The 9,982-nt window shown below is 38.0% G+C and overlaps 2 pseudogenes; one reads left to right on the forward strand and one right to left on the reverse strand.

The window, feature by feature from the left end:
* Positions 1-9,982, forward strand: part of LOC140930820 (uncharacterized) — a 31,369-nt pseudogene continuing 21,387 nt past the window's right edge.
* Positions 5,284-9,310, reverse strand: LOC140929945 (uncharacterized; annotated as a pseudogene).

A 9,982-nucleotide genomic window follows, 5' to 3' on the forward strand; every position in this document is an offset into this window, starting at 1 on the left:
ATGGTTCAGTATTTCGCTGTTTTCTTGGTTTTCTCTTTTTCTGGCGGTTCACTGGGAACAACCACCTCACCTCAACAACAAGACACCGCAAAGTTAAAAGATTTATGCGAGGTATGAAATAATGATTCTGTTTTAGCTGACATTTTTGGGTCTCGGGCAGTGGGTGGAAAAAAATCGCATTAAAAAGGTCTGCAACGGAGTTTATATTGGCACAATAAAAATGCCAGCTTTGTCATAAGGCACCGTGCTCTTTCTGAGATTTACGATTTATTATTTAGTTGATAGATAACGTAAACCTCAACGTTTCTGTGTTTAAGTCTGCGTTTCAAAATTGGCCGCAAAGATTGGTCTCACCGATTGTCCTGATCTACCCAGTCTTAGACAATTTATTTTGCAGTTTCTCAATAATAGACGGGTATCGATTGACGCCAGTGTCATGTTAATTAAATTGAGGGCGGAGCTTTCCTTTTTAGGGTTGCATTGTTTATGAAGGTAAGCAGCAAAATGAAATGCTGGGAGACTGAGCTTTGTTTTAAATAGGAATTTCTCTTTCCACTAAAAAATATCTGGTAAATATATCCCTAGCTTTTAAGATTTTTTTGGTTTAAAAAATTGATCATTATTTATCGTTATTATTATTAAAATCATTGCTATTAATGTTTTCTCATTTTTTTTAATTTTATTTTTATTATGGTTATCATTATTATTTGGTTATCATATCATCATCATCATCATCATCATCATCATCATCATTAGCATTATTATTATTATTTTATTATTATCCTAGCAATCATTAACCTAGTCTGAAGAATTTGTATTCTTCACCATAACCGAAGCTCCAACTTTTACGTGATTCTGAAGCATTAACATTCCTCAGCCGAGCAACTTTCCCTCTTAAACCTTTGCATTTTCCCGACTTTGCCTTTTCTTTTAATTTTAACTATTCGGCTAGTTCCCAGAGGGACTACTCCTTTTCCCTTAAAATCTGTCTAGTTCTTATCTAATCCAGCGCGATTGCAAACCACGATATTATTATTTAGGGATTGAGACGAGACGAGAAAAGACGGACTGCTGACTCTTTTGTAGTAAACAAACCCTCTGTAAGCCCAGAAACGGAGTAACCGATTGGTCAATTGCACAGCTGTTGACAGAGCATTAAGAGCGACGGTCAGGAAATATCGACCATCGAGTGGCAAGTGTTGAAAACTCGATTTCTTTCATTTTTTGTCCATAAATAGCTTTTAGGTAGATAAGTTATCTGATGTAAGTTGTTCTCGCAAAAAGCCTTTTATTTTCGAGAAAAGTTAAAATATCAGTTTCGTGGTCGGAGTTTCAAAATGGCCGTATTTTCAACCCGAAATTTGCTAACATCAACTCTCTTCGCGTTCGCAAATAAAGGCGCAAAGAGAAATTTAAACACTTTCCATCAATAGAACAACTCTTCTTCTTTCAATAGAAGATACTTTCAAAGCAATATCGAGACGCGTTGAACTAACATAATTCAAAAACGAAGAACAGGTTTTTACGGTGACAAAAACTTTAATTTAGTAGTTGTTTTCTGCGACATTATTCTTCATGTGGTATCGCTCCAAATTTTCCCAGTCCTCGTTTATTCACACATTTAGACATTCATCTAAAACATACCTGAGAATTGGCTTGGGTTCCTAAAAGCAGTCTCCAAACGAAAGCATCGAAGTCGAGTATAGTGAAGCGTGACCAAAACAACTTATTTAACGGCTCCAAGTTTCCTCGATCGTAAAGTAACAAGACGAAATATCTTCCTGTTCCGTCATCCTTGGCGAATTACCATTGTTAAAGTCCTTATTTTTCGATAAAAAGTGAGCACTAGATTACCAGGGCGTTTGGTATTTTTTTTCTTCAAAATACTGTCGGCACCGAAAATGTTACTCTTTCAAGAATTGCGTTGCGTTACTACCGTGATTCCGTGACTGTCATTTTGACGGCACCGTCTCTTCAAACGTACGTTATGTCAGGTGCTGTCACGGAAGAGATTGCCGGAGTCGCCGGCTGGTAGACTTCATTGTTTCAAAATGGCTAAAATTGACCCAGTTTCACCTTTTTACTCCACTCTTTGATTGAAATAAGCAACTTTGCAGTGGGGAAACCTGCAAGAACTACGAAAAACGAGCCTTTAGGCTGTTCTACTTTTGTGCATTTCGAAATTGGAAGTGTCAGGGGCACCCAACGAGGATATAGTTCAAAACCACTTAACATACCATTGTTGAACGTAGTTTGGTATTCAAACGGTAGATGTAGGCATATTTTTATCCCCTAAAAACTTTTCATCTGTTCGGATTTCCTAGCTGAAAGTCTAGTGATCCGAATATTATAGGGATAAAAACTTACCTTCTCGAAAACGTCAGCCAGGAAAAGGCTCCCGAAAATTCTAGGTGGCCTTTTTAAGGGTCAAAATCCGTTAAAAATGGGTAATTATACCACTTTGTCGATGTTCGAAAATCCCAGGAGAGGCAGGCAAGCAAGAAATTTTACAACAAATGCTCCGAAAATTCTAGATCTCAAATCGTCTTCCGAACAGATATTTTCCCGAAAATTGCCGTTGGGTGCCCCTGAAGTGTTTACACAATTACCTTCGGCCTACCATGAAAATTCCTGAACTTCGATGGTGTCTTACAGAGGTTTCCTTCAGTAACCCAAGCCAATTCCCAGGTATGTTTTTAATGAATGTCTAAATTTGTGGTTTAGATAGCATGAAGAGAATTTGGAGTTATACCACAGGTTAAACATTGCCGTCGATAATGAGTAACGAACTTAAGTTTTTGTTATCCTTAAAGCCTATCCCTCATTTTTGAATTATTTCAGTACGACGAGCTTCGCTATTGCCCTGTAAGTGTGTTCTAGTGGAAGAAAAAGAATTTTTTCTGTTCGTGGAAAGTGTCCAAATTTCTCCATACGGCTTCGTTTGCGAACGCGAGGAAAGTTTATGTTAGCGAATTTCAGGTTAAAAATTAGGGCAGTCCGAGACTCCGACATCGAAAACCGATCTTCTAGTTTTTCTTACAAATAAAAGGCTTTTGGAGGAAACAATCTTCATTAGGTTTCTTATCTACCTAAAAGCTTTCTATGAACAAAAAATGAAAGAAATTCATTTTTCAACTCTTGCCACGAAATTAAGATTTTGGTCGATTTTTCCTGACCGTCGCTCTTAACTGGTCTGTGGTGAGATTGTAAACAATGAAAATAGTCACGCGTCACAAGCAACTGCAAACAACAGCGAACCAAGCAGAATCTCAGCAATATAAAAGTTTTAGGATATCTTACAGAAGGAAACTGCTGTAAACTTCGTCAAGGGAAACGAATTCAAGGCAATCCTTACCGGATTTAAAGAAAGTGTAATTTTTGCAGTTGTTTATGTTCAGTTTATAAATCGTTTCAAGTTACTCTGGTTTAATTGATGAATAAAAATATAATTACTGTGACAGCTTTGTTGTCCCCAGACAGAACAAAAGAGTCAGCAGTCTCTTATTTTTTCTTCTCGGGCGTACGCCCTCGTTTCTCGCGGTTTCGTGCAGTAACTTTGCAAAGAAAAATAAGAGACTGCTCGCAGTCTAAGGGACTGCTAACAATTATATGACACCATCCTTGCTTTTTATCTAACAACATTCTGTTTTGCCGAAGATCAGTTCAATGCCGTAATCATCATCATCATCATCATCTTGATTACAATTATTATTCTCTTTTCTTCTTTCTTTAAATACCGATATATTGTTTTGCTTAGGGGCAAGACTGGGAGTTCGCCAAACCGTTTGTTCCGACCGCTTTATTTATCTATATAAAGCTGTGTTTACACTCAAGCGTTTACCAAGGTAAACATTAACTGACTAAACCCTGGTACATTTGTACAGTGTTAATACGGGCTCAAATAACTAAGGTAAATCTGTCATCAATCACAATCTAATCGAATTGGCGGCAAATCGACGCATAAAATGCTCGCGTTTAAGAGAAGAAGCTGTGGCTCTTATAGTCCTCGCGTTTTATTTTCTTGTTCTTGATCAGTAAACCCAAGAATCGAGATTGCAGCAGCTCTTACTTTTGCAGCACCTCACGCCGGGTCAGCTGTCTCAAAAAAGTCGTCATTTAGTTACCGCGGTCACACCAGCGGTCTTACCCAAAAAAAATGGCGGCCAGAAGACAGTGTTTCTCCCGCGAACAAGTAATTGAAGAAGTTTTGGTGGAGAGTGAAGAAGCCGAGGAAGATGAAGGCCCTGAAGTTAATGTAAATGATATTTTGGAGACGTCGATAGGCAATTTTACTGCTCTTCGGCGCTCCATTTCCAATTACACCCATTTTAGGGAGGAAGCTAGTCAGCTAATGCTGAATGTCTACCACCGACATGAGGTTGGGGTGCATGGGATGGATAAATCTCTCATGTCTTCCCTCCCGGCGTGGCCCATGATCACATCAGAGGTTCTGATCTGGCTGAACAGGATAAGAAGGCGGATGTCGGCAAACCCGAAGGCTTCCAATCCATGGACTATAGAGGTGAAGCGTGACCTCCCCCAAGAAATATTTGAAGTTTTAGTGAAGTCTGTGCAGGGGGCGCCTTCAGCTTTTGGGGTGTCAGTGGAGGACAATGTGATTAAATACACTAAAAAAAAACGTCTCCTGCGCGATTTCTCGAAGTTTTGTGGCATCCCTCAGAGTGAAATCGCCAATAAACTTAAGAAAAGCTTTGGCGGAAACCGTAAAGGTTTTAAAGCAGAGGTGCTTGCGAGCAGAGAAAAGCCTCTTTCTATATCCTACAATTGCAAACGAAAGCAGCTAACTCTAGTTTGCAATTATGGATGTTGGAATGAGTTTGGGTACAGTTTTCATGGGTAGTAAAATATGACATTTAATTACCTTCTGTTTTTTTTTTCTTACTATAAAATATACAAACTATTTTTAAGTGTTTTAATTTCAGGGGCAGATCTGAGAATCTCCAAAGTACATTTTTCATTGCTAATATTTACAGATGATTACAGTATATAATATATGTAACGTTTCAAAATATCTCAAGGAAACACTCGAGACAACTCTCAGAGTGGCCACTATTCAGTGCATTATGGCCTGTTAAATCACGGTAAAGTTACATAAAATGCAGTTGTGTGCAGTCATTTGTCACTCAACAGATTATACAAGAAATGCTGAAGTTTCTGAAGCAAAAACAGATAACAGCTAATTGCGAAGGTCAGATGCTGTTTACTTACCCCAATAATGTGGTGGCTGCAATTGACACTTCATGTAACTTCACCTTTTCACCTTTTCATGATTTTAAATACTTTTCTGAGACTAAGATAACCCTGCAACAATTTTCCCTTCTTTTACACTTTTATGGATTAGTGTCATAAGATGATCACCACATAAACAACAGCTTTGGTCAGCAGGATCAGCTTTATGTAGTCCACAATAACAATAGTTAGTGTCATTAAAAACCCTTTGGGGAATGTAAACATTTTTACTAGGAGTGTAAGAACAAGGTTCATGATGCTGTTCAGGTAACCATAGCAACATAATAAATTCATGCCTGAAAATTTCAGCCCATCGATTCTGGTAGGTGGTGTTTGCACTCAACTTTTGCAAAGCTATATGCTTAGCTTCTCTACCTTCCATTGTTACGGTTAAAAGACCTTGACCGTACTTATCATAGACTTGCCTGGCATGAGCAGGCACAACATGACCAATGGTCCAGATGGTGGGATTTACTGAGGTGGGTAATAGTAGTGCATTGGCACGATAGTACTCTTGTGCTAAGGTCGGAAGTTGCTCAAGATGAGTATCTTCCACTTCAAATCGATTGATGATTGAACACAAATCCCTCAGTCTTAACCCAACATAAGCAAGGGTGAGCACAGTCTGCTGTTGTTTTTGACTGTCTCCTTCCTGCCTCAAAAATGTCAACAACCTTGCAAAGTTGTGACAAAACAACCGTGACTCTTTGCCTGTAAAACGATACTGTAAATCCCCCGACTTACCCTGTGTTTCGTCAAACCATTTTCGAACCTTTTTGGCCAAGCGACCAGCCTTCACTTCACATTTGAGAGCAGTGACCACTCTCCCTAGACAGGTATCCTGTGGGACCTCTGCAAATGTTTTACAGGATGCTGGTATATTGGATTTGGCCACTACCTCCTTTAACAATACTTTGAAAAAATACCCCCAAGCATTATTTTTGAGATGAAGTGGCTCTACATGAGCTTTGTTAATTAACTTACCTACCAAAGGAACACATTCTTGACGGCTCTTTTGACGAGCTATAAATTCTGTTACTTTAGTTCTCTTCTGTTTTCTGGACAAAGGTTTCCCATCCAGGGAGGACTTCAAAGAATCTACTTTTTGAACAACCTTCAGTCTACTTGAATACTCCCAGGGTTTCCATTTACATGAAGGGCTGGACCCAAATGTGCCGCTTAAATCAGTACAGTCATTTGTACTCACATTTGCAAATGACGAAAAGAATGTAGCAGAATTGCTTAGCTCCCCACCAAGCATTGCAAGCATTTTCATGTCATTGGGAAGCTCCTCAAAATGAAATGACACTTGTAAACCATTAATTTCAAATATACGTCCATCTAAATCTACAATTTGTTTGCATACAGAATTTAAGTACTTTTTTACAACAGGAGACGTCTCCTCTACATTAGCACCAAAGACTAAAAAATTGTCACTGCTGGATGCCACTCTCTTTCCTACATTCAGAAAACTAATAAGGAATGAACAAGCAGATTCATTTTTACCAAAAGGACATCCATCCCCCCCAAATGCAACAAGAAACCTACCCTCTGTTTCCCCAAACCATTTCAATGCACCTTTGCGTTTCCCCTGCATATTTAAGTAAAATTTTGCTAGCCGTGGTAAATACTCTCGTAAATCTCTAAAGCACCCATTAATATTTTCATCATCTATGTCAGTACAGAATTCTTCCTCAATATAATAAACCTTTCCTATGTCAATCTTTTTAATTTCACTTACAAGAGAATTATAAGTGATAAGTTTTGGTATGGGACAGTTTGGCATAAAATTAATTGCTGTTTTACCCCCCCCTCTTTAAATTACTGGACTTCATTGAGGATGCCTGCCTCACAGCTTGATATTTCCTTTTCCCCATTACCCCAGAAGTATAGTAAGTAGCTATACTTCGCGATATATTATCTTTTGAACATTCAAATTCTGCCAACTGCCTTCGCTTACATTGCTTAATGACATAATTTTGTAACCTTACTGTTAGATAATATATAATCACCAAGCACACTAGTTTTGCATTTTTTAGAAACAGTGTGGTAGAGACCATCAAGTGCAGGTCTTTTGTTAGATTTTGTTCCTCCATGAATCTTCATGGCAGCCTGAAATGTTTCTCTACATCTACGCTGTAGTGTCTGAGGTGAGACAGTGTTCGTTGGTGGACGTACACGTGTCACTGTTTAAAAACAGAGAGCAAAGATTATGGTCTGTTACTTTTCATATTTTTAAATTTATATCAGCAGATAAATGTCATACACATGGGCCTCCTTTTATTCAAACAAATATTTTCTCATACAAAAATGACAAAGTCATCTATCTTTATTTCACCTTCAGGGGTGTGAACATTCTTTTCTTGACTCTCAGCTGACAGACATTCTCCAAGTTCTTTTTTCTGAAAAATATTATATTGGCTTACACCTATTAAAGTATAAGTAAGATGTTGAGTCATGCTGCGACCAACCTTCCCCAAAAATATTTTTCAAGTTATATTTGTAGCATGTTGCTTTTAAAATCTGTTTTGATCAGATTTTTTTATTTCGATTGTTTAATGGGAGGTTTCAACAGGAGATGCAATTATGACCAGGCTGATTATCAAAGATTATGCCATCTCATATCTTATTTGTGGCCGCCCTTGTATTATATCACAGCAAGCTGGCAAAAAGCATTCCGTTGTTTTTAAAACCTTGTACCCGTTCATTCAAAACCATAGTCTCTACATGTACAATTGTACTTTCTTAAGTCTGTCAGTATAATTTTGAAGAAATACTAATGTCTTTAACACATTGTTATCAAAATAAAAGAGCTAAAAAAATTCTCTGTTTATGAATGTAAATAGATATTAATATATTCCAAATATTACATTGCATTGAGTCATGCTGGGGCCAACCTTCTGCAAAAATATTTTTCAAGTTTGATTTGTAACATGTTGCTTTTAAAATCTGTTTTGATCAGATTTTTTTATTTCGATTGTTTAATGGGAGGTTTCAACAGGAGATGCAATTATGACCAGGCTGATTATCAAAGATTATGCCATCTCATATCTTATTTGTGGCCGCCCTTGTAATATCACAGCAAGCTGGCAAAAAGCATTCCGTTGTTTTTAAAACCTTGTACCCATTCATTTCAAAACGATAGTCTCTTCTACATGTACAATTGTACTTGCTTAAATCTGTCAGTATAATTTTGGAGAAATACTAATGTCTTTAAAACATTGTTGTCAAAATCAAAGAGCTAAAAAGATTCTCTGTTTATGAATGTAAATAGATATTAATATATTCCAAATATTACATTGCGTGCAGTAGTGTGGATTTTTCATCTTTAATTTTGATTCTCTCAGTCTTAAATAAGAGAATTTAACAAGCAACGGTGTTTACTGTATATCAAATGTCGATTTCTCCTCACTTGCGTGACTAGATGTATTGTTATTGACTAAGAGGAATCTCTTACAGGATCGTGTTACAAATTTATGTCGATCTGTGTTAAAAAAAGGCCCGATATCGGATAGAAAAAAGAAAAACGTTTCGATTAAATGATCACCTACAGATATGCAAAGAATAAGAAAGAATAGGTAAACATGAGAAGGAAATCAAACCTCGTTCCAACCCTCGTTGCAATCGTATGTTAAAATTGTAAGCAGAATTTGAATACCTTATTATCTAGTCTCTGGATTTGTCGCTGCAAGGTTTTCACCTCACTTGAGAGGCTGGCTTTTTCTTTGGCTAGCTCTTGCTGCCGGATTTTTCTTTCCTTTGCGTATTGCCCCACGGCAAAGCGGACATAATCTTTTCTTTTTTGAGGCATCACTGGTGTTGAAGATTTAGAAAATAAGTCTCAGTTATTTGAGTACCAGCCGATTTCTACGAGCATCTGATACAAAACACCCATAAATGAAAGCATTATTTCTGTAAAACTAAAGTGAAATCACCAAAACTAAAAACATACGATTCTTACCAAAGGTTTGGGGTTTCCAAGATTGCAGTTCTCGACTCTGGGTTCAGAAGAACAAAAAAGCCTTTTGAAGCCGAAGTTTGTCATTTTCAGGCCGTTTGCCTATTGCTACATTATGGGGCGAAAGCGAAGACGAAGGAAAAATCACATATCAATCTTTTCCCATCGATTTTGGTATCAAAATATTCCTTGTTTTTCGCGCTTTTACGGTAGTTCGGTTTTCGATTCAGCCCGCGCTTTCCCGGGTTGCAAATCGAGCGTATTTATACTGCCGTAAACTAGTTCCCAGGTTGACCAAAAATAACCACGGCCAGGACGCCATTTTTGGCGACATTGGCGTGACTAAAAAATGCCGACAGCTGACCCGGCGTGCCTAAAGAGGTCGAGGCGAAAGCGATTAATTCTGCTACAAATTGCCCTTCGCAAGACAAGATGCGTTAGACGTGCGTGGTCGTGGCCGAGAAACCAATTCTGGTTCGAAACTCTATTAAACGGAAATTTTGTCGAAGAATGGTGGAAGGAGAACTTTAGAATATCAAGACGAACGTTCGAATACATTGTTCGATTAATTGGCCCGGATTTGGCAAAGAAGGACTCTAGATTACGCGAATATATACCGGAGCGGTGTTTACCAGGGTATCAGTTGGCGTTTACACACGCAAAATATTTACCTAGGTAAGTTAACTCCAATACCTCGGTAGCACGCTCAAGTCTAAACACGGCATAAGTAGCCTTACTAAAATAATCCTTGATAAAAAATTCCTGCTAGGTTAT

The sequence above is a fragment of the Porites lutea genome, chromosome 3, assembly GCF_958299795.1.
Source record: "Porites lutea chromosome 3, jaPorLute2.1, whole genome shotgun sequence".
NCBI lineage: Eukaryota > Metazoa > Cnidaria > Anthozoa > Scleractinia > Poritidae > Porites > Porites lutea.